The sequence below is a fragment of the Phocoena phocoena genome, chromosome 5, assembly GCF_963924675.1.
Source record: "Phocoena phocoena chromosome 5, mPhoPho1.1, whole genome shotgun sequence".
NCBI lineage: Eukaryota > Metazoa > Chordata > Mammalia > Artiodactyla > Phocoenidae > Phocoena > Phocoena phocoena.
The window spans coordinates 81481621-81489989 of record NC_089223.1 but is presented as its reverse complement, the minus strand read 5'-3'; the positions used below and the strand labels follow the sequence as shown (position 1 = coordinate 81489989).

The 8369-nt window shown below is 39.2% G+C and overlaps 1 pseudogene; it reads left to right on the top strand.

Moving 5' to 3' along the window:
• Positions 1-1119: 1119 nt before the first annotated feature.
• On the top strand, positions 1120-4094 carry LOC136123213 (UBX domain-containing protein 6 pseudogene; annotated as a pseudogene).
• Positions 4095-8369: the final 4275 nt, after the last annotated feature.

Genomic DNA, 8369 nt, shown 5'->3' with positions numbered 1-8369 from the left:
GCAATAGATATATAGAATTGGAAAATTTTTAAAATTACAAAATGAAGAATTTACATGCAACGGTATCACCTATTATCTCCTCATTCACAGATAAAATTATCTTGATATTATGAAATATTTTTCTTTTAGCCTTTTATTCATTCACAAACTTAAACCCAGAAGTGCACATATATATACAAATTGTTATTATATCCATAAATGCAGTTTGATATTCTTCTTTAAATGATCATAGTACTGACATTTAAAATATTAATGATTTAATTAAATTATATCACTGATATTTTCCTACAGTTTAGACACTTCTTTTAATAATTTCTGGGCTTCCCTGGTGGCGCAGTGGTTGAGAGTCTGCCTGCCAATGCAGGGGACACGGGTTCGTGCCCCAGTCCGGGAAGATCCCACATGCTGCGGAGCGGCTGGGCCCGTGAGCCATGGCCGCTGAGCCTGCACGTCCAGAGCCTGTGCTACGCAACGGGAGAGGCCACAGCAGTGAGAGGCCTGCGTACCGCAAAAAAAAAAAAAATTCTAAATATTTTATCATACAGGTTTATCCTAATTTACTTAACTATTTTCTTATTCTATCAGAAATATAGATGTTTCTTTTTTTTTTTTAATTGAGGGTTATGTAACGAACATCCTAAATCACACATCTTTAGGTGCAGTACTATCCTTTTAGGTTAAATAGTGGAAATGTGTTAGATTTTAAGATACAGTTTTTTTAAGACTGAAGATAAGATATATGCTGCCAAATTGGTGTTATAAAAGTTTTTTTTTCCTCAATAAAATTTGTACAATCTTCAGCTTTGTAATAGTGAAGCTTTTTTTTCCAACTTGACATGACCCTTATTGAGTATTAGAGTATATATAGAAGCTGTGTTATCAGGTGCCGTAATGATCAGTGGTTTTCAGTTAAATAGGATAAAAAAACAGTTAAAATGGGAATCATAGGTAAATAAATTGAGTTTGTTATATAATATTTGGAAATACGGTATACTAGTTGTCTTCAAGTCTAACTCTGGGACTTGACTTCTTCAAGGCAGGCTGTTGGAAATGGAAGATAAATGTGAACAATAGGCACCCTACAAGCATATACAGGAACTCACCTAAAGATTGGAGGCCATGTCAGTTCTCACTAAGTTTAACCTTGATGATGTGGATGTCCTCCAGGAGAAGCTGGCATCCTTCATCTTGGAGCTAACCCCACCCTTGACTCAAGAGTCAGAATCTGAAGGAGGATCAAAGAACATCTGGAGCAGCTGTAGGATCAGCAGCAACCCCATGCTGACAAGGTAAGCATCAAATGACTGACAATTTGAGTCAGCTATAAAAGTACCTGATGACACTGACCCAAACTTCTGAGCATAAAAAAAAAAAAATATGGCTGCTGCTTTACTTCAATCCTCTAAACCTAGTGCACAAATGTCTCTTGTGGGCTACCTTAACCAGAAACATCCTGGAAAGGGAACTCTGAGGAACCAAGTACAGCCTGGCACTCCGTTGACACTTTACAAAACCACCATATACAATCAAGGTCTTTTCTTTGAGATTATTATTATGTTCTTAACATCATTACTTTCTTGAATGAAGTACATTTTCTTTGACTTCCATTTCTGATGTAAGGGAAGTGAGTACTTAAGAACCCTTAAAAATAATTTGAATGCAGAATCTTGTTAGATTTTATATATGCATATAATGTATATACATTATATATATATATATATATATATATATATATCCCCAAATTTTATTTATTTTTTGTCTCCTCCCAAAATGAGAGCAATGATTTTTTTTTTAATTTGACATCATTAGATTACATAAAATTACTTAATTTTGTTTTCAGAGAAACAACAATGCTGTTTCTTTTTCATTCACATTTTATAAGAATGTCTGATTGTTAAATAAATGAACCAATTATAAGAAAATGTGTCACCAGTTTAAACAGATTTGGGAACAATGAATGTTGTTAAGCACTCAACTCTTTTGGTGGGAGGAGAAGTTCATGACCATAATTGAAAGAAACCTACTAATCACTAATTTTCAGGCTGCCTTCGGCAACCATGGTCAACATATTTTATGGATGAAAAGGGGACATCCTAGCGTGTTGTGCGTGTTAAACAGAGATCTGTCAAGAAAACAACTCCAAAGTTATACCAACTTCCATAACATATATACAGACATTTTTCTAAAAAATACATATGCATATTTAGACATACATATATAAATACACACAGATATATGTATATAGATAGATACATAGATACATTCATAGAAAATTAAAGAGGCCCTGGACTGTATCCATAACTATTTGCAGTAGTATGCTGGAGCTGTCTCATACTGACTTACAAAAGCCAACTGTGTGCATCTTTTCCCAAATCCCCATAAGTCACATCATGTTGGTAGCTTGAAATAAGGCATAGTGGAAATATATACACTATGAAATTGACAAACACTATAAATAGGGATTTGGGGGTTGGTCATTACAGGGGAAAAGTCAGTTCTCAAAATTTTAGCAGCACACAACTTGTTATACATATATGTGCACACATACCCACATGCATGCACACACCCAACTATTTTAGAACAACTGCAAAATATATGAAACAATTCAGTATTTTAAAGTCTCCTCTGGTAAACTATATTTAATTGTTTCTAAGATATAGATTTTTTGTGTTTTATATCTCTGAAGTTTATGTATGATCTATAATTGATTTTATTTTATAATTGTAATTGGTTAGAGCTTCTTTTCCCCTTGATGTTATAAATATAATGGTATGCCTTATGATCAGCAGTGTCATTTGTTTGATGTCTTCTATGTAATGTGACACAAGTAGTGTATGGTTAATCACTATATTTTTGCTGAATTTTTAGTTTGTTTCCAGTTTTTCACAATTACCAATGATGCTATAAATGATATATCATTAGTACACATTTCTTTTATAGTCTCCAGCCGGGGACCCACCGATAAGGCGCAGATGGCGGCAGCAGCTGCTGTAGTCGACTTGAGCATAAGTAACTCAGGGCCCTGAGACCCCCAACACAGGATTCCATTCAGAGCCAGGTGAGAAAGGAACTTAGAGCTGAAGGAACTCTGAATAGGAGGTTGGAGGCCCCAGGCACCAACATGGTGCTTGAGCCCAAAGAATCCTCTACCCATGGCTGACCCTGGAGTGTACTTCACCCGCCCACTCACAGGGATCACTGTGAGGAAGGATCAGAGGGATGCCCACATCAAATGGATCATTCTCTCTCCACATTTTCACTGACTCAGTAATTGTGCAACAGGGTGAAGCTGGGTATGGACACCATCGCCAATACCTGGACAATATCCTTCTGCATCCAGAGGAGAAGTACCAGGAGATCAAGCTATAGAACAAGGTGTTTCAGGAATGCATTTACAGCCTGGAAAGGACCCATAAGTTTTTGAGGCTTGTGGCTTCCAGAAGGCTATGCTTCCAGCTTCCAATCAAGAGCGCCCTGAAGAGTTCTGCATGCTGAGCAAGGCCGCCCTGTTCCAGCCCCGGAAATTGGAGAGGAACCAGGAGCAGCTGCTGCACCCAGAGCCGGTGTGGAGCACCTGACCCACAATGCCGGACCTTCCCGTGCTCACCCCTGGCCTCTCAGTTCTACCTGCTGGGTCTTCTTCAACCTCATAGCAGAGAAGATCAAGTCAGAGCAGAGGCTCAGGTTTGAGGCTAAGGAGGGGCTGAGCGTGGTGTGCACCAAGGCAGTGCAGAAGGAGGAGCTAGAGAGATGCAAAATACACCTACACGCTGCTATGAGTCAGCTCCCCAGACCACTGCCTCCTCCAGTCGACCTTCTAAGATCACGGCACATCAGGGAGCTCACGGTACTGCGTGAATTCATCCTGGAGGCCTTGCAGAGTGACTGACTGCATTGGAGCTGCTGGCTTTCAGAGTGCACAGGTTATCGGAGGACAGGAACCTGGCCTTGAAAGAGTGGTGGCTGATGCCCTCAGCCCTCCTGACTTTCATTTCGGGGTGGCCTTTCTAGAGGACTTCAAGGCTGTGGGGGCCGAGCAGAACTCCTGTGTCCTTAAACCTGAGCTCCTGTCAGCCATGGAGAAAATCTCTTGAAATAAAAGCAGGGTTGGCTTGACCCCCTCCAAAAAAAAAGTATATCTATCTATCTATCTATCTATCTATATTTATTTATTTATTTATTTATTTATTTATTTATTTATTCATTATGAAACCATAACTGAAGGATAGATTTAAGCAAGTAGACAGATTGAAAGAAGTAGAATTAGTAGTTCAAGGGCATTTCCATTTTAAATCTTGTCAGATAATGCCAGTTTTACAGTCTCAAAAAAAGATTATCAGACGCTAATGCAACAGTGGGTATTAACATCATATTTAATTTCTACACAAAACTTTATTGTTTTACTGAATATTTATTTCTTACTATAGTAAGCATTGAAAAAGATTGTTGAACAAGGAAGAATCAAGTTTACCTTATCTTAGGCAGTGATGGACAACATACAAGCTAAATAAATAAGAATATATATCATGTACAAAAAGAAAATAATTAAAATAAGGTCTTACAATTTAGAGTGAGATAGTGGCTAACTTAAATTGCTGGGCTCCTAGAAAGGAGCCAATGAAGCAAAAATCAGAGGAGGAATATTTTTGGTTTGAACTTACTGAGACAGTATCCATGTTAAAGATGTGATAAGAAGGCCAGTGTGGCTGAAACATAGTGGAAAAGTGAGAGAATAATATAGTGCAACGTGAGATCAGAAAGGTAAATATGAACAAGATCAGGATAACAAGTTTGAATTTTATTCTAAGGGTAAGAAAACCATTGGAAATGTTTTATACAAAGTATAATATAGGCATTTAAATTATCACCCTGGCTGCTAAGCAAAGAAAAGGTAATAGGAAATCAAAAATGGAAAAAAGAAAATACAATTAAAAAGTATATTAGCTTGGGCTGCCATAACAAAGTGCTGTAGACTGGGTGGCTTAAACAACAGAGATTTATTTCTCAAAGATCTAGGGGCTGAGAAATGCAAGATGAGTTGCCAGTATGGTCTGGTTCTGGTGAGAGCTCTCTCTGGCTTGCAGACAGCCCTCTTCTGGCTGTTTCTTCATCTGGCTGAGAGAGGAGAGAGAGAGCAACTTCTCTGGTGTCTCTTCTTATAAGGGCATTAATCCCATTATGAGGGCTCCACCCTCATGATATCTTCTAAACCAAATTATCTCCCAAAGACCTCATCACTAAATATCATTACATTGAGGGTTAGGGCTCCAAAATATGACTGGGACAGGATAAGGGTGGGAGTGGGGTGAAGGGACCAAACAGAATTCAGTCCCATAGCATTGAAAACAATTGAAAGAGTTTAGGTGAGAACAGATTGTGACTCAGACTAAGACCATATGAAAGGCAGAGAGAAGTAGGAATCTCTCTGAAAGTGGTTCTATTCTAATGTTAGCTTTAAGAAGAGTCACTAATTTTGGAGTTAAAAAGAGACTGTGATGTGAGGAAGTTAAATTATTCAAGCATAGCTCCAAGACGTTTGGCTTGACTGATGGAAAGTGGTGCCATTTACGAATATGGAAGACATAGTAAGAGCAGATTTAGAGAATTATCAATATTTCTGCTGTGGCCAAGTTACCTTTAAGCTACTGAAAGGGGTCAAAATTGCAATATCAATTAAGTAGTTGAATTTATGAGTTTATATTTTTCTGGAAAAGCTGAGATTGGAGATACAGTCTGAGGAAACAGCATATAGATAGCATTTAATATTAGGCAATTGGATAGAATCACTAAGGAAATGTATAGATAAGTAGAATGTTCAAGACTGAGCCAAGATCAAATAATAATATTCAGAAGTTGAACAGATGACTAAGTACCAAAAACAGAATTAAGAGAGGCTGATAGAGAAAAAGAAAGAAAAATAAGGAGTCAGGAAGCCAAGAGAAGGAAGTATTTAAAGGATGAAGCTGGGGTCCACAATCTTGACAGTTTAAATGGAGTGCTGTCTGTGGAAGACTTTTGAAATAAATCATAAATCGAATATGGGGTGGGGAAATGAGGATGCCAAATATGGACAACTATTTAAATGATTTCAGCTAAGAAGTAGAGTGGAAAAAAATAGGGTCAAACTGAAGGGAAACATAAGGCCAGAAGATATTTTTATCTTAATTGGAGATTCTAGTACATATTTGTATGCTGATGGAAATTATGGCATGGAGGGGGAGAAATCAAGAATGCATGAGAGAGAATAATCGGAGGGCATAAACTGAGAAGGCAAAAATAGATTTGATCAAGAGTTCAGGCAAAACAGATGTTGTTGACAGGAGCAGGAGCACAAATCTGTAGTAAAACAGCTGAAAGCAGAGAATATATATATAGAGAGATGAAAGTAAGCTGGTAGATTGGGTGTGAGGATGATGAGAGATTTCCCAAATGATATTCATATAGTACCTTTTCATAATTACAGAGAGTTTCATTGTACAGCACTAATCTGCACAATTTTTACCATCTTAAAATTACAGAAATATATTCTCTTTCCAGAAATGTACATTTTACATATTTTTCTATTTTAAACCTGAAAAATGTTTTTTATACTTGGTGTACATTAAATATCTAACTTGAATTTTTTCCCCAATAATTAGCCAGTTATCTTTAAGACATGTTAAAACCACTTCTTTTCCCCACTACATTAAAATTCAATGTTATTATATACAATGCCACTTTTTTATATGAGTATTTTGCATTCTATAGCATATATGAAATACATATATATATTTATATATTAACATCTGCTGTTAGGTTTCAAATCTTTTGCACTTGATTATTGACTTTTCTTTATGTCTATGATACGTTATTTTTTTTTTTATTATTTTGGACTTATGGTACAGTATGGCATGTATCCTATCATTCATTCCTTTATTCAAAAAGATATTAACTTTTCTGCTATATTTTTCTTTACTGATGAACATTTCAATAAGTTAGCTGTGTTCCAATGTATGTTTCATATATTTTAGAATAATCATGCTTTATTGGAATTTAATTATGTTATAAATTAATTTGAAAATATTGCCATTTTGGGTATGATATATTCCTTAATTTATTAGGAAATTCTATATGATTAAAATTTTTATAATAATTCTTTCACTTATAAATCCATCATAGTTCATCCTTAAGTTTTTAAAAGTTCTTATTCCCATAATAAACATTATATTATTCATTAAATTTTTTTATTATGTGCTTGTTTTCTATGCAACCAAAATACTACATGTAGGTGGAGTCAAGATGGTGGTGTGGGAAGATGTGGGGTTCATGTCTCCCCACAAATAGGAATGTTGCAGGACAATGGTGGGGGACCTCAAAAACCAAGAAGTCGAGAGGAACCCCCAAGCAAACCGGTAGGATGTGGGGGGACTGAAGGGGGAAGAGAAGTAGAGGTGGACAGGACTAGAGCCCCTGAAGGGTGGCTGAGGCGGCGAGGGGTTCTTATGCCTGGAGGGACCCTCAGGGGCTCAGATCAGGGGGAGCATGCCCAGCATATCCCCTGCCAAGTTGGCCGGGGAAGTCTGCCCAGCTCTGGGCCATGTCCTATGCCCTCAGAGACCCGTTCTGGGCTGTGTTGGTCCTGGGAGCATAGGAGGGAGGGCAGGGCAGAACAGAAGAAGCAGGTGGGAGAGGGCCTCCAGGACCAGAGGAGCAGGAGAAGGAGCAGAGGGCGTTTGAATAACCCACTCGAGCCCAGGTACCTACTGAGCTCCCAGCCTGGTCCCCCACCCTCCAAAGCCCCATCCAGGCCATGTGGTTCTGGGGGCACAGAAGGGAGGCTGGGGGAGAGCAGGAGAAGCAGGCGGAGGGGCCCTCCAGGATGGGAGGAGCAGAAGAGGAGAAGAGGACATTTGCAGGGAAGTCTGCTGAGCTCCCAGGCTGGGTCCCCCTGCCCTCCAAACCCCCCTCCAGGCCACATAGGTCCTGGGGACATAGGAGGGAGGCTGGAGGAGAGCAGGAGAGGCATGAAGGAGGGGCCTTCCGGGACCAGAGGAACAGGAGAGGAGCAGAGGGCGTTTGCCCAACCCACTCAGCCAGAGAAGCCTGCTGGGCTCCCAGGTGGGGTCTCCTACCCTCTGAGACCAGAGGCAGGAGGCACACCTGGGCCCCTTCTGTTCCACTGATCCTAAGCCCAATGCCCCCACACTTCCCAGGGCCTTTTCCAGCCCTGTGGGTCCTAAGCATAGGTCCTGTCCACCGCCCAAACATCACCCTGCTTAGGCCCTGCCCTTCACAGCCAAGGCCTTTTCCACCTTTCTTTTTTTTTTTTTTTTTCTCCTCCTCTTTTTTTACTATCGTGATTCTGTTTTACCTTCTGGTTGTTGTTTCAT